Source organism: Pteronotus mesoamericanus, unplaced genomic scaffold, assembly GCF_021234165.1.
Source record: "Pteronotus mesoamericanus isolate MK-2021 breed Mesoamerican mustached bat unplaced genomic scaffold, CSHL_Meso_final contig_1205, whole genome shotgun sequence".
Lineage (NCBI taxonomy): Eukaryota > Metazoa > Chordata > Mammalia > Chiroptera > Mormoopidae > Pteronotus > Pteronotus mesoamericanus.
Genome location: NW_026555044.1, coordinates 784,201 through 807,543, shown reverse-complemented (window position 1 = coordinate 807,543; position 23,343 = coordinate 784,201). Strand labels below are relative to the sequence as shown.

At 39.4% G+C, this 23,343-nt stretch overlaps 1 pseudogene; it reads right to left on the bottom strand.

Annotated features, from left to right (window-relative positions):
• Window positions 1-5,904: 5,904 nt before the first annotated feature.
• LOC129080051 (uncharacterized) lies at window positions 5,905-6,060 on the bottom strand (annotated as a pseudogene).
• Between the last annotated feature and the right edge of the window lie 17,283 nt (window positions 6,061-23,343).

The following is a 23,343-nucleotide window of genomic DNA, read 5'->3' as shown; positions in this document are numbered from 1 at the left end:
AACAAAAGATTGTAAATAACCCATTATCCAACAATAGAGGACTGGTTAACTAAAGTATCGTATGCTCATATACAAACTGGATAGCTACACAAATAAAAGATTGAATAAGCTCTTAACGTGCTGAAATGAAAAGATCTACAAGATATCTTAAATGAGAAAAGCAAGATACAGAGCAGTAGATACAGTATGTCCTATTTTGTGTAAAAATGAAGGAAAACTAAGTATATTCTTATCAACTGATAAATACATAAAGAAATCCCAGAAGTTTACAGCATGGGACAAATGATGGTGTATACCTGTGCATGTGGCAAAGGAAATGAAAGATGAAGAAAACTGGATATTTGGGAGTCAGTGGGGATAAGAGACTTCTGAACTGTGTACCTTTCTATGCCTTATTATTCGTAAAACATGTGACTGATTATCTATTTATAAATAAATCAAAGAAAGATGTATCTTAGCTCTGCCACTTTGTTACCACCTGACCCTGAAAATTTACTTCACATCTCCCAGTCACAGTTTCCACACCAGAGAAATGGGGATAATTACACTTGCTCCACTGGCTTGTTAAGTCACTGACAGACCATAGAAAGGACTAGGTGCAGTACCTGGGAAGGTGCTTACAAATGCCAGGTGATTTCCCTTCCCTGTGACAGTGCCAGGGACTCCTGCTTTGGGCAGGACTGTGATCCACTGGTTCATAATTTCTCAAGGAACATTTTAGGAGCACCTTTCTCCTGCTTGCCTTCAAGGCTTTATCCGAGTTCTCATTCCACAGTTAAAAATGTCCGGTAATCTAAAGAGTTCATTTGCCTCTGAACACTTCTCTTTTAAGCTGGACAGCCTATAGAAACCTCTGCTTCATTTCCCTCTTTGGTTGATTTCTTCACATAGGTTCCTTTTGCTGTGCTGACCTCCTGGGGAACAGTTCCCAGCCTCAGGGAAGCTGCTTGACTGAGCTCTGAGCACTTGGCAGCATTCCGATTCATTTTCTCTGGAATCAATTCTCTGGGCTGTAGAATCCTGGTACAGTGAGGGGACAGGCTCTGGCTGTCAGGGAACCAAACCTTCTACCCCAGAGTAGGCCTGGAGGCAGAGGAGGTGCTTTAAAGGGCCAACCAGCACCCCACCCTCCCTTAGTGACTTAAGGGTCATGAAGTGCTCTGACTTCGAAGCTGGTATATGATGTCCTGCAGACCTATGCAGAGAGTTGCAAGCAGAACGTGCGGATGTTATGAACCACCACTCAGTACTGGGGGCTGAACAAAGCCAGCTGCCTACCTGCTCCGACTCTGGTTTCCTCGATGAAGGAACCAAGCGCGGCCTCTAGCGGCCTCTCCTAGATCTGCTCTTCGGAGTTTTCACACTTGGGGACTGTTCATCTTAAACTAGGCCACAGCTTCGGAGCCGTGGGAAAGATGCTCAGGACTGCGTGACATTGCCCTCGGAAAACCTTCGCCAGGCAGAGGTGTGGCCCGTCCTGCGGGCAAGTGTGCGTCAGGCTGGACCTGTCCCCACCATGCTCCTTGGGCTGGGTTCCCTGGTGAGCCCAGTTTCTTAGCCTCTCTCTGCTCCTTCCTCCAGATCCTCAGTCTTATTCTCTCCTCCCCCAGCTGTGTCTGTCCCCTTTGCACCCCAATAATCAGGGGCAGCCGGCACACTTAATCTCAGGCAGTGGTTGCAGCTTGATTGCTGCATTCCTTGAAGTTCTTCTTCACACAGATTCTAGGGGCTCATATTGAATGAATGAAAGAAGTCAAGCCAATTTGGGTAAGTTGAGAGTAGACCTGAAATTGAACCTCATCTGTTCACCTTACCCTATTTTCTAGGTTATCTAAAAACACATTAACTCTTTTTTTTCCTTACAAAATTTTGGTATTGTAGAATGTACTGAAACTGCTGATCAAATTAATTTCTCTGATTTCATAGGTCAGTATAAGCTCCACCTTTGTTCCTTATTGAAAAAGAAATGAACAAACACTTGAGCACTCACTGGACACATGAAACTGTTTTAGGAGCTAGGCACTACATTTCCACTAACCCAAGGTGGGTCCCTTTAGGACAATTAAAAAGGATATAAAAGGCATTAGCTTTTTGCACATATCCCTTCAAATTTCTGTTTTCTATATTACAAGCTACCATCCACAGAGGGTCATAAATCCCCCTGAGAAGTCATCTGTTACCCCACGTGATTCAGCTTTGCATCTGTTTTGCAGCTGTTCACTTTGCAGCTTATTTTGCCTTTTGGAAACCCTAGAGCAGGGCTTCTCAAACATGAATGTGCATACAAATCACTTGGGGATTTTTTCAAAAATGCAGATTTTGAGTGCAGAGGTCTCAGGAAGTCTGAGATTCTACAGTTCTAAGGAGATGCCAGGCGGTGCCAATTCTGCTGCTCTGGACACCATGAGTAGAGTCGTAAGACTGTTAAAAAGTAGGAACAGAAGGACTGTGAGAGGGCACAGAGCATCAGTGTTGGTGCGCACCCAACGGTGAGAGTCAGTCTGGCTGTGGAGGTGTTTTCCTTGGTAATTCTGGCCTACTCTTCCCCTCCTACATTCACTTTCTCTTTTCTTTTAAATATTCGTTCCTGTTGCCTTGAGTGAAGAGAAACTGCAAGAAAAAAAGCCAAGAATCATGTTTGGCACTTTATGTTTCTTCAGGTCATCTGGGCAGGAAGAAAACAAGAGAGTCCTGCAGCCAGCTGTAAGCGAAACCAGAGTGACCTTTGCAATATGTGTGCGAACCAGAAACAGTGGCTTCAATTCCCTCAACTTTATTTTACTAACACAAGAGAAGCAGCAGGCATCTGCAAAGAGATCTGATCTGCTCCCTCCTTATCCTGCGATGTGAGGGAGGGCAGGGTTTCTGAATGTGGCGCTACTGACATTTTGGTCTGGCTAATTGCTTGCTGTGGGTCAGGCTGAGTGTCCTGTGCATTGTAGGATGTTTAGCAGCATCCTTGGATTGTACCCATTAGATGCCAGTAGCACTGCCCAGTTGTGAGAATGAAAAATGTCTCCAGGCATTCCCAGATACCAACTTGGGGGCCAGAATTGCCCCTGGTTGAGAACTGTTGATCTGGGATAAGGTATAATCTGTCAGTTCTACTGAATGACTATCTTCCCCAACATTATCTATTGCCTTTTCAAATAGCATCTTATTTCTCATGTTCTAGGTGGAGTTTCTAAGAGGGATACCACAAAAGGAAATTTCCAAATAAGTGAAGCTGAAACATATGGGTTTGTACTCTTGCCTATTTTGATTAGTTTTGGCTACTAGAGACACCAGGTTGAAGAGGAGTCTGAGGATTCCATATGCAACAGGAAAGAACATTGTCTGCCTTGTGTGTGGGTGTGGGGTAAAAGGCCATTATGTTTGTCATGGGTTTGTCTTGCTTAAAACTGTAACTTGCCTTCTTTTCTTGCACCCCAAATATTCAGTTTGCTTTCAGTGGGTCAGTAGCTGTGGTATAATGAAAAACATGTTGGCCTTGGGATCTGAAGATTTGAGTTGGAATCTCAGCTATGTTATTTACTAAATACAACCTTGAATGAGTGGGCCATTTAATCTCCTCAGCTTGGAACATAGGCTATTTATTTCTAGCTCATAAGGTGGGTGTGAGGATTAAGGGAGATATATGAAAGTGTATGAATAATTCTTGGTTCATAGGGAGTGCTGAGTAATATACAAGTGTGTTCATACATTATTTATTCATTAATCAAATAAGTAAGTGATAGAAATTTAGGGCCAGGGAATATGATCCTGTACTGAATGTTTGGAAAATTTCAGAAGAAGAAAATAGGGTTCTGAAAGGGCTTGTCCAGAAGGAGAAAGGAAAGGGCTGGGAAGATAGGGCCAATCATCCTCTCAAAATTAAGGTTTATTTGGAAGCCTTCAAACTGGCCCCCCACTGAGCACATAATTTGAAAGAAGAAAGAAATGTCTGTATTTGTGGAGATGACTCATCAGGGAAGCCCTAATGAGTTTTCAAAGTGTGGTTTCTGGACCAGCAACATTAATTTCTGACAAGCTCCATTACCTGGGAGCTTGTCAGAAATTAAGTAATAAAGGCCAGACCCCAAATCTCACTTGATTCATAGGTTGGAAAGTCAGACCCTCACTCAGAGCTGTTTTCTCTTAGTTCTGCTTCTTACAAAGTATGAATTTTCTAATTCATAATAGAGAAGAAACAGCAACATAGAAGAGGTGAAGTTGGAACAATAAAGGCAAAAATAAGGTGACAATTGAAAATCCTCACATATTTAGACTGGACTTAGGTCCTTTAATGTAGGGCAAATAGCCACATACTCTTCAATAAGTTCTGTGGTCATTACTTAATATTTTCAAAATTGATACTTATAATGTTGGCCTGGAATCATCAAGAGATATTTAAACCATGTTTTATGATACAGACTTCAGAAATATTTTAAAAGATAAAATATATCTGTCAAATAAATAAAGTTTCAATACTTCAAGGAGTTAGCTTTACTTATTTGGGAATACCACATGTGGCATACTTCCTTCCCTGAGAAACTGATTATGAGGCCTCACTCTAACTTGTTAGGGGTCAAGAGCCCAGCCGCATATTTTTCCTACATATACTTGAGCACACTGTTAGAACTCAATAAATACATATTGCACTTAGCACAAAGCTTCACATGGAAAGACCCTTCCTTATTTTGTTTAGGCATCAGAGGTGTGTCTACTTGGAATATGTACCTTCCTATAAAAACAAAATTTAGTGCTCAGAACCAAATGGATCTGAAACATTAACATTAGCATTATACTTTAGGCATATTATGGGTTAAAAACAAGCCTAACAGGCTTTCTTGTGCTGACCTGGGAACTTAATTGTCCATTTATTTCTTCATTTAGTCATGCTTTCAAAAAGCACAATACAATTTCCCTAGTGGGGAAATATAGTCCAAATTCCAAAAATGTAATTTTACACATGACTTTTGGGACATGCTCTGTTCACTAGATGGTTCCAGGCATAGATTATATCTTTGATGTAATCTAGATAGTCAAACACAGGGAGCCTCAGGGATTTGAAGCTCCATAAAATGAGTGTCCTTCTTCAATACTAATAACATTCTTTGTAATTAAGTACGATTCAAAGGACAGCAGAGTTGTGACTTGTTCTTCGTGCTGACTATGCTAGGTTCAAACAAAGAAGTCAGATGTTATGACAAAGCTCATCTGACTGAGGCATAGAGTAAAGTGGAAATGGTTGGGCACCTGTCTGGCCATGAAGTTGACCTCAGAATAAGTTCTCACTGTGTATCCTGCTAACTCAGTTACCACATTATATGGCGGCTTCAGTGTTAGGGTTCCAGGGCAAGAGCTCCACATCCTTGAAAAAATGAACCACTCATATTTTTTTTGCCTAACAGCGAAGGCACAAACTGTGAGACAAGATCTCAACTTTTGTTCAGGGTCAATAAATTTTTCTTACTTGAAATTGCTCTGTGAAAATCTAAGTAGATATGTCCTATGGAGACTGTTACTTTATTTAATTTAGAATGATATAGTGGGTAGTGGCGCTTAGGGGGCAGAATATCTGGGTTCTGGCACTGGCCTTACTTGTTGTATATGATCTGATCTTACAGGGGTGTCCAACCTTTTGGTGACTCTGGGCCACATTGGAAGAAGAAGAGTTGTCTTGGGCCACACATTAAATACACAAACTCTAATTAAAACTGATGAGCAACAAGAAGGTTTGAAGTAAACTTATAGTTTTGTGTTGGGCTGCATTCATAGCCACCGTGGGTCGCAGGTTGGACACCCCTGTTTGACAATTGTGCAATCTTTCTGAGCCTAAGTTTTCACTTCTGTAAAAGGGAGGTAATAATAATAACAATACTCAACCTTCCCAATTCACAGGGCTATTGTTATCAGGAACAAATGAGATGATTTATATGAACATTTTAACCATGGAATATTTGGCCAGAAAAATTCCTAGAAAAGCAGCAAGTAGACCTTTTTTTAACTACTGGGGAACTTTTAAACTGATAAGAACAGATACTACACTTGATCTTAGCCAAAAGGCCGAGAAGCGATACTACAGGGGAACTTTTAATGGGAGAAAGTGCAGGGAGAAACTTCAGATGGAATGGACTTGAATAAAAGGAAATGTTCAGGACAACATTTAACAGAGGGATTTCTCTTTTCTTAGTCACAGCCAAGGACTCTCTATCCCTTTCATCTCAGCTGGAGAAGGTGTTCACACACGTTCCTCCCAAGTGTTTGTAGGGGTATTTCTACAGAGGGCATTTGCAGAATTCCTGAATTTAAACACATCAGCCACATTTCAACATTTATGTGGAGCTTTTCAGCGGTCAGTAGGAAGAAATAAACTAGAGCAATAGCAATGCAGTTGAAGAATTTTAACTCCATAAACTGTGAACAGGAAAGCCATTTGTCCTGCCATTACTGATTTGCCCTTTATCCACTCTGGCTGGGTTAGTCTCTGAAAGGATAGGACAGGGGGTCTCTAGATGCGGTGCTTCAGACATATTTGTAGGTATGGGTACTTTTCTATGCCAAAATTGTACCCAAAACAGAGAGATTAAGTGACCAAATGTATGCTAAATTCGGAATGAAAGGACCTTTTGCCCTCTTCCTCTGGTTGGCTCCCAAACCACTGGCACTGGGGCAGGAGATTAGAAAGCTCTTCTTTGAGAAATTGGGTAGCTCAAGAGGAAAGACCTATTGAGACTGAAATCAGGATTTTGCCCCAAAAAGCACCACTCACACAATCCTACAGTGAAGTTCAAAGTCAACAAAGCTCATCATATGCTCAGTTTCCAATCAGCATTTCTTCTTCACTTGTTATTATGTGTAGATGGCCAAAACAGTACTTTGCATATGAGAGAAGTTTCTATCACAATAACGTGAGATTTTAAAAAAAGCAAATAAACAACAGCAACTTTGAATATACAGAGACAAACTAGGGAAACAAAATAAGTAGCAAAAAAAAAAAAAAAAAATCAACACCTACCATTAAAATCCTCAGAAGGAAAGAGGAACATACCGTGACTATGAGAAACATGCTGTCTTTGAAAAAGAGACTATTAAAAAAAAGAAGTATTCAGGGGACAAAAATGTGCTTCTGGAAATTACAAACTCAACAGAAGAAAAGGAAATCATCCAGAAAGTAGAGTAAAAAATATAGAAATGGAAACTAAAATAAAAACATAGGAAAATTAAAGGATCAGTTCAGATCTAATATCTAAATAACTCAGGTTCCCAGAATGAGAGAAAAGAGAAAACAAAGGGGGCAGAAACATCAAAGAAATAATTTCAGAAAATTTCCCTGAATTGAAGGACATAAATTGTCAAATTGGAAGTTTCTGTTGAATGTAAAGCAAAAGATATGAAAATAGACTTACAAAGCACATATTGAGAAATTTCAGAATGTTGGCAACAAACAGAAGTTTCTACAAGCTTCTAAAGAGAAACAAAGGTAAATAAAAAGGATTGGGAACAGAAATCATTTTCAACTTTCCAATAGCAGCCTTGAAAGCAAGAAGATAATAGAGAAGTGCCTTCAAAATTCTGAAAGGAAAGTATTTCTACTTTAGAATTCTATACCCAAGCTATCATTTAACATTGAGAGTTGAAAAACTACATTTTTACATGTGTGCAGTCTCAAAACCTTTATGTCTCATGCAACCTTTCTTGGAAGCTCATCTCAAGTAGGATGTACTCCGCCCAAAAGGAGAGAACAAATGAAGAAAGACGTGGGTCACAGGAATTAGGAGATCCAGTTAGAAGAGATGAGAAGTTCTGTGGGAGAGAGAAAAAGAAGATCCCAGAGTGAGAGCTGTGCTTGCACAGTGGGCAACGGTGCAGATTGGAGAAGTGAACCTGAGAGACAGGTTGAGTGCTGCCACCAGCAAGTTCCCCCTTTCCAGTTACGTTTCTTTCACCTTGAGAACAGCATGTCTGAGTTTCATACTATTTTCTTAATGTGGCTTGTGTTGATCACGGACTGATGCACTGCTGCTTAGATGTGCTGAGGACATTTCACCCCACAGATTTTCCTGTTTACACTTAACTCCCGAGAACTAGCAATAAATCACGAGTTTGAAAGCAGAAAATACTCAATGGTCCATTTAGAACGCTGGACGTCCTGTGCCTGGCCTACACTGCAGTCCTGCCTGATGCCCCAAATATGGCAAGCTCTGTGTTTCTGAGGTCTCACTCGCACGACCTGGTCCTACCATCTTCACCAGAAGGGGTGGAAGTCCAAGGTAGGCTGTGACTCAGAGACTCTGTTCAGCTTTCCTTGTCTGGGAGCCTCATCTAAGAGGTGATACTGCTCATTGCTTTCACAGTTAGGGGTGTGATTATTACTGAGTTTTTAGAAATGAAATAATACATCACTTAGGGACTCAAACATTTTTACTACAGCTATTTTCAAAAAATGCCAAAGAATGCTTAACATTAAAGTCAGGATAGTGGTTCCTTCTCTGGGGCCCGATGGGGAGCAAGATCCAATTTGGAGGGGGTACACAGTGGACTTTAAAATGACATAATGTATCTCTTAATGCAGGTGGTGGTTGCATTGTGGCTTAATGAATAGTTTAAAGTGTAAACAAATACACATTTTATACATTCTTCTCTATGTATTATATGTCTATATCGTAATACAATTTTTGAAATAAAAACAGATCGAAAGACCAGCAGATGGGGAATTCCTGGAGAGGGTGCTTGAGTTACATTGAACCCAATGTGAAAGAGCTAAGGTAAATTATTGACTGATAGAGAGGAGGAAATTCCCAATTACTTAAGCATTAAATTCTCCTAGGAAGCTTTCTTCCTGACTTGCAGTGGCCTGTTCCTCAGGAATTGAGTCACTGGAAGCATCAAGAAAGACATGGTTACTTCTCTGCCAATTGCTGGGCTATGCTTATGCTCTCTGCCATAATTCAGATATTACTGGATGGAAAAGCCCCTAATTATAGTCAGTTACTGACTCATAACCATACTTTGATCATGGTTATTTCTTCTAAGAAGGAGGCATGTGGTATTTTTGCCTAACTTGTGTTACATGACCTTCAGCCATAGGGCGGGCCTTCCTAGGAGCTCTTTAAGTCAGCCCCAGCTGTGTGCAAAGCTGTTGGATTGCCTTAACAGACACTCCCAGGATATGGGTGTGGCTTTGAAATGCCCAGCTCTCCTGAGTGTCACTGCACACTACCTGCTGTGGTCAGTAGTAACTGACCCATTTCTCTTGTACTAGTCAGAACTGTTTAAGATGCAAGGGGCAGAAACCCCATCCACAAATTTAAACACAAAAAAATTAATAGGCTCACTTAAGTGCATAGCATAAGATATTCAGGTCTTATATTAGAGCTGGATCTAAGTGCTCTAATAAAATTATTGGCCTCTGTTTCTATTTGCTTTCTTCTATCTTGGTTTCCTTTCCAGACACGTTGTCCCTAATGTGGTGGCCTGGAGCCCCTGCAGCTTGTTTTTTACCTGCTTAGTAAGTCCGGTATAAAGACACCTTGTTCTCACTAATTGTAGCAAAAGTTTGGGGCTCTTATTGGCCCAGCTACATCCATGTGACCATCTCTGAAGCAATCACACTGGCTAGGGTGACAGAGTGGCCTCACCGACAGTACTCACATGTCCACCCTTTTCCCTGGGGAGGGTCTTAGAGTCCCTACATGACATGTGCTAAGAAGAAAGTTAGTTTTCACAATAGCGGCCATTCATACATAGCAACTACTCTAGAGTTTATTTTGAATAACTAATTTTTAAATTTAATTATGTTTGAAATGATAAATTTTAGGGCTAACTTATAAACTACCATTATCTTCTGACCTAGTCATATTTTATGAATTTTCTCCCTTAATGAAAATGTCCTTTAAAAACATACAGGTTTCCAATTCAGATGAGTAAAGAAAGTCTCTTTTACTAAAGACATTTGATAGAGGTACAGAAAAGAAGAAATCTGCTGCTTCCAAAAGATCTCAGAGCATCGTTTAGTCACATGAGAACTTCAGTTCAATTTGATGGATTAGCTCATGGTTTGGGGTTAGTTCAAAGACAAGTACATTCAGACTTCTTATTGAAGGCATTTCTAACACAGAACCTGGAAAAAGAAAGTGCTATTAGAGCTGAAGTGTTTATTCCAAAGTCTCTCTTTCATTAAAGGGAGACACATTTCTGTCCTCATTTTTTGTCTTCTCATTGGGGGTTTATGTTATTCTTGTTCATTGCACAGTGGACAAGATGTACTTTGGAGAGGTACTGGTTGCTTTCAAATCCCTTACGACTAAATCTACAACTTCATCAGTTTGTCACTTTGCTTCTCTGTGCTTCCATTTTTTCATCTGTGCAAACCTTCTACATGGGATTGCCAACATAAATGTCTTAGGACTGTGCCTGGCACATAGTGAGCCCTTTCTGAATATTTGTTACCATTCTTGTTATTTCAAGAGCTCTCAAAGCACAATACCATGGGCCTGTTTTATTACTGGTTGAGATGGAAGCCGCAAGGGCAGAGGGCAGATGCCTGAAGCTAAGCCACATATTAAAAGTAGAATAGAAATAGATGAGAGGAAACTCAAGCCTTTTTCTCTTCAGATAACTATCAAACCATGCTCTACGGAAGACTCTGGGCTTGGGTATGGCCAGAGGTCAAAGGCTCTCTTATGAACAGTGACATTTCTGAGCACAGGGCTTAGTTATAAAACTTTTGAATGGGAGGTTTTGGCACTTGGAATGGCTTGGGATAGAAAGGCAGGGTTTTTATGGAGGCAATTCACAGAACTGCTTATGCTGGTGGAGAGTCCAGACTGTTATGACTCACTTGTCTCTTTATTGCTTTGGACCAAGAACTGTCATTCCTTTTTAAGTCCATCTGTGAAGCTGAGCTACAGCAGCAGGTCAAGATAATTCTTTCAGAAAGACAGTGTAGCTTCAGTGAGTGTGAACAGGAATACCCCTTTGTTGGGCTCTGGGTCAAGCTCACTGGACAAGCAGAATAAGGATTTTATTTTTACCAGGGAATAGAATTTCTTTTGTAAACTGGCAGCATCCTTAATTCTTCAACATCACACAAGCTTTCCTTTTGTCTGAAAAGGGAATTGTTGGACTCCTGGTATGACCAAGTGGTAGGAAGACTTCTAAGAAAGCTCCCAATGTTCCCCACCTCCTGGTACTTACTTCTTTGTGATATCTCCTCCTCTTGTGTTTGGGCTAAACCTAGTGACTCGCTTCTCACAAACACAATATGACAAAGTTAGGGGATGTCTTTCCATGTTTAAGTTGCAAAAGCCTGTGATTTCTACCTTGCTAGGACTCTCACTTGCTGCCACTTTCTTGTTCTCTCTCTTGCATTATCAGCTTGCGTGCTTTGATGAAGCCAGATGTCATGTTGGAGAGGGACACATTGCTAGTAACTAAGAGTGGCTTCTGGGCAACATCCTGAGCAGAACCGAGACCTCCAGTCCAATGCCTGTGAAGAACTGCTACCAACTGTCGGATGAGTTTAGAAGTGCATCCTGCCCCACTTGAGCCTTGAGTTCAACCCCCTGTGTTACCTAATTTATGTCTTGTGAGAGGCACTGAAGCTAAGGACCCCAACTAAGCAGTACCTGGATTCCTGATCTCTCAAAACTGTGAGGTAATAAATGTGTATTATTTTAATCTACATTTTTATCACCTGCGATGACACAAGAGGCACTATGAAATGTAAAATAATAACAGTAAATTTTTTTTTAAGTTTATAGACCTTCTTTGCTGTAGATGAGAAGATTGATTAGGTGACCTTCTCTATGTCCCTGGGCTACTGCACCAAAAATTTGTCTTGAACATGTATGGTTGGCAGTTTCTTGATGAAAAGAGATTATGGCTGACATACACAGAAAGCCCTACCTACTCTCCTAAAAATCTCATGACCCCAAAATCTTATTATCCCCTGAATGGTATCAATTGTGCTTTCAGATTTATTTATTCATATTGAATTGATTTTGATTGTGTGTTGCTACCAAGAAGTGTGCCAAAAAATGGGGACAGGTTATTGAACAACCTTGGGAATAAGGACCTATAAGAAAGGGTCCTTATTCCCAAGGAGTTTACAGTAGCCAGGGAAAAATATGCAAACCTATTAGGATGAAATATGGCAAATGCTAGGAAGATGGAAGTAGCACTGTGGGGTACCCAGGGGGATGGTCCAACATAGTCTTATACTGTCAAAGACAGTTTCTCAAATAATCTAACATCTAATATAAGACCTAAAGGATAAATACTAGTTAGCCAGATTAAGGAACATAGCTGGTCAGAGGGAATGGGCTTTAGTTTTAACGTATTCTAAGTAGAGTGAAAGACAACTTGGTCAAAGACCATTAAAGTATAAAAAACATTTGAGAAGTTGAAAAGCAGTTTCTTGGGTTGATATATCGATGGCAGGGAAGAGGGGGAGACATGAGGCAGAGGAGGAAAGTGGAGGTCAGCTCACACAAGGTCTTATAAAGAAGATTAGGGAATGAGTGTTATGAGGTCAGTGAAGAGCCATTAAATCTTTTTAAGGAGATGCTGTATAAAATAATCATATTTGCATTTTAGGCAGATTACCCTAGGATGAACTTGAACTCCCTCTAGTCTTACTCATCAAAACTTTTCCTCCCAGGGACATCACCTAGATGTGTCCTTGGGGGACATATAATGTGAGAGAATTGTTCCTAGGACCCTCACCCCCAACCCCACATCCACACACTGAATTTTAAGTGCTGAACTTGAGGGGCCACCAGCCTTCTCCACCTTTGTGCTAGACCTGCCCTGTCCATGCTGCCGATGTGAAGTTTATCTCAGCCCCTCTTGAACTTGTTCTTATTTTAACATCTTTACTGAGGAAAGTGTGGAACTGGGAGTAAACAAAACTTCCGCCCTGACTTGGCCACTTATTTACAGTTGGAAGTTGGCATTTTATTTAAGTCTCTGTGCTTCTGTTTCTTCATGTGAAAATTAGTGATAATACTAATGATAATGATTGTTATTATATAGGGTTGCAAAATCTCAAAGGGGAACAGAGTACTAGGGGGTGAGGGTACTAGGAACAAGACTAGAGGGAGATGAGTAAGACTAGAGGGAGTTCTTGGAGGTTATTGGACTGGACTTGGGTGGATACAGTGGTGCTAGAGAGAGGGGCATAGCAGAAAAGATGGCATAAGTCAGGCAAACTGAAGCTGACATCCAGTCAGGTTCATGTGATGCTGTCGTTATAGGACAACCCTTCAAAATACAAATTGTCATTTATTCTTTGATTTTAGCTGGACTGTGAACCCTCTGGAATATTTTGGCTTCCAGGCTGGTGCTCAGTCCACTGAACCACACCAGCCAGGGCTCTCTGGGATATTTTGTATTCATCTGTCTCAAGTATGTTGGAGACGCTCAGTGAATGACTATTCTTGAGTAAGTAAAGCTCAATGGCATAGTATTTTTGATACAATGGTTATTCACATGACTTTCCAGATCACCTTTGTTAGGGAAGTTCAATATCGATTATAAAGTCAGTATCTACAGCTATTATCAGACCGCACCTTAAGATGTGACCACTTCAACTGGGTTCAATGCAGGCTATTTCTTGACTCAGTTCTCTTCTGCCATCTGCTGGGGGAAGTACATCATAGCATCCCAAAGCAAGATAACCTGGGAAGACAAGCCTAAAAGCTTTATAATATAGGTGGAGAAACAAGTGTTACATCCATAGTACCTTCCATTTTCAGCTAATCTTCAGTATTTTCTGAAGGCAGAAATATCCCTTTCTATTTTTTATGCAGATTACCTTAAATATCTGTGTTCCCCTTTGAGATTTTGCAACCCTATATAATAACAATCATTAGTATTATCACTAATTTTCACATGAAGAAACAGAAGCACAGAGACTTAAATAAAATGCCAACTTCCAACTGTAAATAAGTGGCCAAGTCGGGGCGGAAGTTTTGTTTACTCCCAGTTCCACACTTTCCTCAGTAAATATGTTAAAATAAGAACAAGTTCAAGAGGGGCTGAGATAAACTTCACATCGGCAGCATGGACAGGGCAGGTCTAGCACAAAGGTGGAGAAGGCTGGTGGCCCCTCAAGTTCAGCACTTAAAATTCAGTGTGTGGATGTGGGGTTGGGGGTGAGGGTCCTAGGAACAATTCTCTCACATTATATGTCCCCCAAGGACACATCTAGGTGATGTCCCTGGGAGGAAAAGTTTTGTAAGTCTATGAAAAGTGACACAACTGGAACCAAGATAGAGCCTAAAATTTTTGGTAGATGTCAACAAATAACAGAATAGATACTCTTATTTTTGGTTAACATACATGGTTAAGACAAAGAATGTAGTGAACCATCCTTTTATCATTCAAGCATGTTATTCATATATAAATATATGCTTTTATAAATACATATATAGTCTTGGTTTTAAAAAGCACAAATGTCCACGGAAAGCTAAAATTCTTTTACTTTCCCTAAAGACAACCACAGTCCCTGGTATGCTTCTAGATCTTGACACATATTTGCATTTTAGGCAGATATGTGTTTACACAAGCAAATGTGTCTGTATGAAAACCTAGAGTATTGTTTCCTGTTTTATCCCCCTGTATGAATGATCTCTTGCTGTACTAAATAGCCTTGTGTCTCCAAACGAGGGGCACACACTCCCCTGCCTCATGGGATGTGCAGTTTAGTTTGCACGAGGCCCCATCTAGTTCATCCAAACAGCAAATGAAAGGGCTATAAGCCTTAACTCACTCCTCTCCACCTTGGTGCGAATCTCCAGAAGAAAATAACTCTGTTTCAACTTTAGTTCTCTAAGAAGTTGATGAGTTTTAATTTGCTCCTCCAAATCATAGACTGATACCACTACACCATTCATCCTATTAGAATATTATCTATCGGTTTCTGCTTTGGTAGGATTTAGTTTGCCTCTGCCACCATGCCCTTTTCCTGCTCCCCATTGGTTCCAATCCTTCACGCTTCTCTATCTCCATGCCTATTGATGTGTGGCTTTGCAGATCTTCCCACTTCCACGCTTTACTTTCTGACTTTGGGCTCACCCCTGTGATGTCCCTTGGCTAATGGGATGTTTGAAGACATGATGCAAGCAGGGGTTAGAAAAGTGTTTGTGCAGCAGGGTGTGCCCTCTTGCATCTCAGCCATCACCTGGTTAGCCTATTGGTCTCAGGAGAAAGATAAACAATGTGAGTCAAAGCTATCCCAGTTGACATCTAGACTCTCAGAAACAAAACTATCTAGTTGGAACTAGCCTAAATCAGCTCAACTCCAGCTCATCTGCAGATGAGTGAGTGATAATAAATGATTATATTAAACTGAGTATAAGGGTAATTTGTTATGTAGGAAATAGCTAACCAATCAATGCACACCACTCTCTACCTTCCCTGCACCCTTCTCTTCCTACAGTTTCACCATCATTTTTTTTTGTTCCTCTATTGTTATCATTGAACCTTTTTTTATTCCATTAACTGCTAATGGTATCACTTCTCCCCCCATTTTGTATGACATTCTTACTCCTCTTCTTTCCACCTCCTGATTTCCATCAGCTACACGTTTGCATTTACACAGAGAGGTTGGATTTCATTAATGTTTGTAAGAAAAATTTTGGACACCTGTTGCTTTCTAAGTTCATATAGCCCCATGGAAGGAAACTGAGAAAGAATTGTTTTAGAGCAAATCCACAATTCCCCCTGAACTAGTTTTCTGTGTTTCTCTTTCTTGCAACAAAATGATCCCAGATTAACATACCCCTAGTCACACGCAAAAGCTCCTGGGGATCAAAATGTAACGAAGAGGAGGAGGGTTGATGGTCAGGATGAGATTTCTTTGCATTGAGTTATGCTGGGCTGTTAGTGAGGATAATAGAAAATAAAATGTTTCCTCAGAGAAAACTCTTTCCATTGTCACACATACTTGTGCTTGTAGCAGATGGCTGGGTCACATCAATTTAATACAGCTTTGTACTTTACAAAGTTCTATCCTATTTAATAAAGACAAATTAAGTCAAGTTGTGCCCAGGAAATCAGTGTGACACATAGTAGTAAGACAAATACTGTCTATTGATACATGCTACCAGACACAGGGACAAATTAAGGGTGAAAATGTGTTGATATTTTGTAGGTTTGAACTGGAGATGGTGATGTTAAAAACTGGAATTCTCAACTGGTAGGAAGGCTATTCTTTGACTGTGGAACCTCTTAGACCTTTCCTGACCCCTCCACACCCACGGGGGTCAGAGAATGTAATAAAGGATTCCTTTCTCTCTTCCTGAGGGTATTGGCTCCTTTTATTTCGTCCTTATTATCTAGAACAGGACCAGAGCATAGACTTTGGAGTAGAGAGTTTAGATATAAACAGCCCCTTTACCACCTCTTGGCAGGTGCAAAATGGGCAAATTCCTTAACTTTTCTGACCTTTCAGTTTCCTCAAATAAGGAAAATAAATGCCTGCATTATAGGTTTTGATGTGAAGAGTAAATAGTGATATATGTGAAGCACTTCACATGCCTGACTCATAGAGGATACTTAATAAAAGGTATTGGACTTCGTTACCATTCTTATTATCATCCATCAGTCTGAGATATACATTCATTTTAATATGTAACTCAAGTAATTCCATTATCCCATACCACTTAGAGAGAGAATGTATATTTTCTTTTCCTGTTATCCACTTTCCTGTGATAACAAGGGCCCTTCTCCCACGAGTGGTATTCTGTGATTCCTGCATACAATTGTCTCCAGCAGAAAAAACTGGAAAATTGTGGTATCCAGGGTTTTTGACTGTTGTTGCTGACTGTGCCACACAGTGTCGCTGTTGAAACAGGCAGTCTTGCCTGTCCATCCTTCTGGTTCAATGCCCAGTGATCCTAGGAAACAAGACAGGCACCTCCAGTGTAAAGTAGTGACTTGAGAGCAGCTGCTGTATCCCATTCCAGTCTCCTGGAGAGATTACCTCTATTCGAGTACTTCTTGTGATAGAAACAAAGCTATGAGTATACCACATGTACGCTCATGGCTCAAATAAATGAGTTTGGATTCTATAAAAATTCAATATGTAATCTCACCAAAGTCACTTTCCAACTAGCAGTGAATTGCAAGAAACAGATCATTTGGAGTTAACCTGGGAGAGGGTCGAGATTCAGATCAAGTATACTGGAGCTTCCTGCTTGGACTTACACAAACCATTGATTGACAGAAGTAATATCTCCTTGGCAGAGTGCTGACATAGTAAATAGATCCATATCTACTTGTCATCATATTCTTTTGAATGGAAAAAAAAATCCTCATAAATTGTAAAGAACATCAAACCTAATGTGTCTCCAAACGTTATTAGTATAATTAAACACTATTGTGTGCAAGATGTAGCTGCATTTCTAAAACACTGCTGTTGGAATTCGTAACTGGCTCAGCCATTTGGAGAACAAATTGGCATCATAAAGTTGAAAATATAGGCATCTTTGACACAGCAATTCCATCAGTCCCACTGATAAGGATTTGTTTACCAGTCAGCAACCCCGGACAACCAAATACTAGTGCAAACAACTGCATATAAAAGGACTCCCAGTGGTTTCATTTTTCAACAAGGGGACAACTGAAGAGCAGGAAAAAAATTGACAAAGTTCTTATGAGAGAGGAATCGATGCTTTTTGAATGCTGCTGTCACTAGCTGAAAATGCACATTGGCAGCAAGTTTCTAAATGATGGAGACAATCATGCTGTTTGCCTCACAGACATTTTCAGAGCAATCCTATTTGAGTCAGAATTTGAACAGGTAAAGATAGCTGTGCAAAGAAAAATCAATGAAATATAATTATCTCAAGTAGTTCTTACAGTTATATGGGGAAATATATGAGAAGGAATCAAATTTTACAGTAACATTTTTTGTAACCCTCACCTGAGTATATTTTTTATTTTAGAGAGAGAGGATGGGAGAAAGAGAGGGAATGGGGGAAGAGGGGAGAGAGAGGAAAAGAGAGAGAAACATGGGTCAGTTGCCTCCAGTATGTGCCTTGGACTGGGGATGGAACCTGATATCTTTTGGTGCACAGGACAAAGTTCCAACCAAGAAAACTGTCCAGGGATACAGTAACATTTTAACTAGGTTTTAAAAAATTTATTAACAGAAATATTGATTCAGGAAGAATGGAAACATTGTAGAATTTATCTGCGGTAGGTAAATGGAGATTTATAGATAATAATTTGCTTCGCAGGTAAACTATCCTAGTAACATGATAAGAGCATAGGTGACCATCATAGTGGCATAGATAAAAAAGATAATTTTTTGTTTGGTCACTTATTTGAGGATCTCAGCTCTTCAGAATTTTCTGGAAATATAAATGTAGATAAAATGAAATAGGCCTCTGGTCAAAAAAAAAAGTCATAGATTTTATGGGCTAAACCTCACACATTTTACTAATAGTGGTTTTCTCACAGTATCACTCAGAGCTTATTTAATTTTGTGTTTTTGGTTAATATTACTAGGGGCTGTTTCCTCCTTTAAACAGCACTGTAAACAGGAACAAATTAGAAGTGTGTGTGTGTGTGTGTGTGTGTGTGTGTGTGCGCGCAGCGCACGTGCTCACACGCATGCGTGTTCTCCTAGAACAGTGGTTCCTCACTGGGGGTGATTTTGCCTCTTCCACTACTAGGAAACATTTGGCAATATCTGGAGATGTTTTTGATTTCATGACTGAGGAAGATGGGGAAGATGTCTTTGGCATGTAGAAGGTGAGACCAGGGAAGCTGATACATATCTTAAATTATACAGGCCAACTCTGTCATCCAAACAAGAATTATCTGTTCCAAAATGTCAATAGTGTTGCCCTAGAAACAAGCATAAGAACATCTGCAAAATGTTGTGGTAGTTTACAATCTAACAGTGAGGTAAGAGGCAGGAAAACAATAAAAACAGACAGAGTTAAAAAAAATGAAATTTACAAAAGCATGTCGGTGTAGCATGGTTTAGCAAGAAGATAAAGAACTCTATGCAAGTCAATAACTCCTGAGGCTATCTCTGTATCAGAACACTTAGTGGTAATGGTTGTTCAAATAATGTTAATATATTCAGTTTAATAAAATAGGTGGGAGATCTTTCTTCCTTGAAGCTAAGGAGAAATGCAGATGGCAGAGACTGACATCAGTAATAAGCAGATGCTTTAGAACTCTGTCCGGAGCTAAGGGACTGCTACCCAGTGTGTTGGGCACAGAATTTATGTGGGAAGTATATGTATTTAGGCACCCTAGCTCTGTCATTGTGTGACCTTGGAGAAATTGTAAATCTTCTGAGTCTTTATAGGGGTTATAATATCTGTCACTCTGAGCGCTGTGAAGATTATATAAATGAAAACATTTGTAAGGTGCCTGATGCACTAGCTATGTATAATGATATACGTGGTGGCATTTAGGGACCATCTGAATAATTCAGGATGATCTCCTTATCTCAAATCACATCTGCAAAAACTTTATCAGGTAAGGTAACACCCTGAATTCCAGGGGCTAGGGTGCCTCCTCTATGCACCCCAACCAGGGATCCATATTTTGGAGTGGCACCCTTCAGACCACAATAGGGGCATAGTGGGAATTTCTGAGGTATGCATATGAAGAAGTGCACAATGAATTTTTATTCTATTTGCTCCTGAAATTGCATGTTGCAAGAGGAAAGACTTTTACAATTTAATCAATAATACTTTGTGAGCCATGATGGAGACTTAAGTAGGGTTATTGGGAAAAATATCGATGGAGCACCAGCTAATATACAGCAAGAAAGAACTTTGTCACATGAATCAAAGAGGTGGCCCTTGAGTGTCAAACCACAAAATGCTTTCTCACAAAGAATAATTGGCACTTAACTGTGAGCCTCCTAATCTTCATTTCACATTGAAGGAAATACAGAAAATTGTGAATAAGAACAAGCTGTGGCCTCTATATGCACATCTTTTCATGTTGATGGGGGAAGTACAAGGTTAGGGCAACACTGCTTTTCCCCAGTGAATGCACTATTTTGGGTGGGAATGGTACATTTTTGTCTGTGAAATAAGGGATGAAATTAAAATTAATTTTTATAATGCTATTTGTGCCTTAATTAATAAATCTCAGTATCTTAAATAGTGTAAACTAGGGGTCTAAGCTCTCCTACTAGAGGCAAAGTATTTTTATTATGAATATTTGGGATAAGATATCAGAATTTCTTCAGTAGGCTGAACTGTGTGGTGCAGGGAGTTTGATTGCTGGGAGTTTATTTACCAATATTTAATGATTTTCCTCACTTGTTAGAGAAAGAAATAAAGAAAAACAAGATATAGCATTGTATATGAAAAAGAATCCATATCCATACCCAACAGAACATGAAATGATACTTTCTAGACTCATAGTCAATGAAAGCATGAAAAAGGTCCCCATTCAAGGTCATCTTCAAAGCAGAAACATTTATCCTTTGGCTTCAGATTTGACTGCTGGTCAATGTCGGGTCCAGAAGAGAAGTGAAAGTAGTATTCAATGAAAAATGACTTCACATATTTTTAATTAAATAACAATTATTTTAAAAAGCATTTCATAGAGAGATGAGACATTTAAAAAATTCAGTGAGTTTGGGGTAAATATATACCTGTGAAGTCATCACTAGCATCAAGGCCATCACCTTCCACAGAAACCACTCCATTTTCTTTTGATTTCTCAAATTTGTGTAAAAGAGATACCAAAAAACTACTTTGCTATTTCTGGTGACCTGGACTTTGAGTTGGGATTTTTGAATTTAGTAAAAATATAGAGGAGGAAAGTAAACTATAAGAGGAAGAAAGACATGATGTAGAACCTGACTGATGGCTCAAATGATAGGACACTGAGCCAAATGCGGTGACATTGGTAAAAGATTGCAAAGAATACAATTTCTATAGCTGATAAAATGTTTCTACTGTTACTGTTAATTTTAAATATTTATTTATTTATTTTTGAGAGAGAGGAAGGCAGGGAGAAAGAGAGGGAGAGAAATATCAATACGAGAGAGAAACATCGATCAGTTGTCTTTCATAGGCGCCTCAACTGGGACTGAACCTGCAACCCAGGCACATGCTCTGACTGGGAATTGAACCTGTGACCTTTTGCTTTGAGACATGACATCCAGCCAACTGAGCCACACTGGTCAGGGCTAAAATATTTATTTTTATGGTTTTAAAATATGTTTATTCATTTATATAATATTGCTAGTATTACTGTAAAAATACTTTCATAATTTATTTTTGCCTACCAATTCTATCCTCTCTTCTCCACTCCATCAATTATTTGTCATTGATAAAATTTTATTCCTCTTAATTTTAGTAATATTTTATTTTTAATAAACATATTTTAATATTTAATACTAATTACATCTACTCTACTTAAACCCAGGGGTCCACATTTGTGCTGCACAGGCATTAAGGTCTCCACACATGGAAAAATTTGAGAAAAATTTATGCATCTAATCTTATTCCAAGCTAGGCACTAGGAAAAAAATGAACAGAACATGACTGTCATGATATCAACTATGTGAAATCTAAGTTAATATCATGAAATGAGCATGTGCATATATTAATATAACCATTTTTGATTTTATGAGTACAGTGCAATTGTATTATAAATGCCTTCAACTTGAGCAAATTCAGCTATAAGTATGTGGTTTTAGTACTTATCTTTTATACAGCATGGACTTTAAATACAAGGTGACTTTCTCATCTGGTGCTTAGTTGAAGAAATAGCTATCTGTTGCAATACCATAGAAATTACTGCTTGGATTGATCAAGGTATGTCTGAGTACTATATTTATTTATTTAGGGATAAAAATATTTATGTGATTATTTTGTATCTTCTGTATTCTGTTACTCTGTATCTTCTGTACACTTGATTTTTAAGTACTAACCAAAGTATTTTTTACAAGTGTTTAGCATTATTACTTTTTTTCTGTTTTTCAATAAGTATCATTATCTGCCAATAAAATGTTAATTCTCTATAGGTCATTTAATTTCAAGCCTTTGGAAATTTTTTATTCTTTAAATCAACTTTATTGAGGTATAATTTACAAAGAATGAACTGCATCCATATTAACTTTATAATTTGTTGAGGGTTTAAAAATTTTTTTTGCTATGGATATAGATATCTCTTTAATGGCTGTATAGTATTCAATATACAACAATTCCTTTTTTATTGAGTTTATTGTTGTAAGTACTGTATTTAGCAGACAATTAAAGTAATTTAATTTGTACCATATATAATTTTTCACATCACAGGCTGCCATTGGTAGCTAATATATAAAATACATTTCTATTTTAATATATATTGCAGAAAATTTAAAAAGTATAGCAGCAGAAGCTAAACTCACTTTGAATGCTTCTACATTGAGATAATGATGGTAATGATTATTAAGGGTATATACCGCTCCAATATTATTTTATGCACATATTTGTGTGGTAAGATCCACATTTAAGATATTATTCTAGGTACTTTCCCCTACTGTCTTCCCTTGTCCTCTATTGTGGGGTCATCCCTTACCCCCCTCCATTTACTCCATCACTTCTTAAATGTTCAACATTGCCTTGTGCAACCTATGTCAGAATTAACAGCCTTGCATGTCAAGCTCTGGGACATGAATATTTTGAAAGTTCATGCTCCAATGAGTTTCAGTGCATAAAATTGCACAGAAGGGAAGAGGATCCAGGAGATAAGGAATCCCCAGCCCTGGGGAAGGCACTGGGAGGCCACAGGGCCCTTGCCAAGAGAGGGACGATGTAGCCCTGAGGGGGCCCAGCCTCAGCCTGAGCAAGCACCATCTGTTGCTGGCAATGGAGAGTGTTGAAGGAGCTGCGTCAGGCCCCACTGACCACTGTATCCCACACAAGTATGCATTTGTATTACCAGTGCCAAGGAACTAAGTTGGTGTTCCCTCCCTACCATTGCACTGGGAACACCCATGGAGATCAGCTAGTGGATTTCTGGCACATTGATCAACAGGCAAGAGTATTGTCCATCTGTTCCCTTAGACACCGCTAGTCTCCATCTGAATTACCTTGTGTGGCCTGGCCTGTTTCATTGGTCAATAACAGTTGTGAGCCCAGCTGGAGCCTGTGCTCTGGACACCTGGAGGGGCAGTGGTGAGGTCATACAGAAAGATCCAGTCATGCTTCTTTGGTGCAACTGCATGAAATCAGCTCTCTGAAGCACCTACCCGACATTTTAGATATCTAAAATCAGGATCACATTGTATGGTTTATTTGGAGACTCTCCTTTTTCCACATTATAATCTAATTATGCACTCTCCTCCCAGAGTAATTTAAATGGTTTCAGAGCATGTGCAAG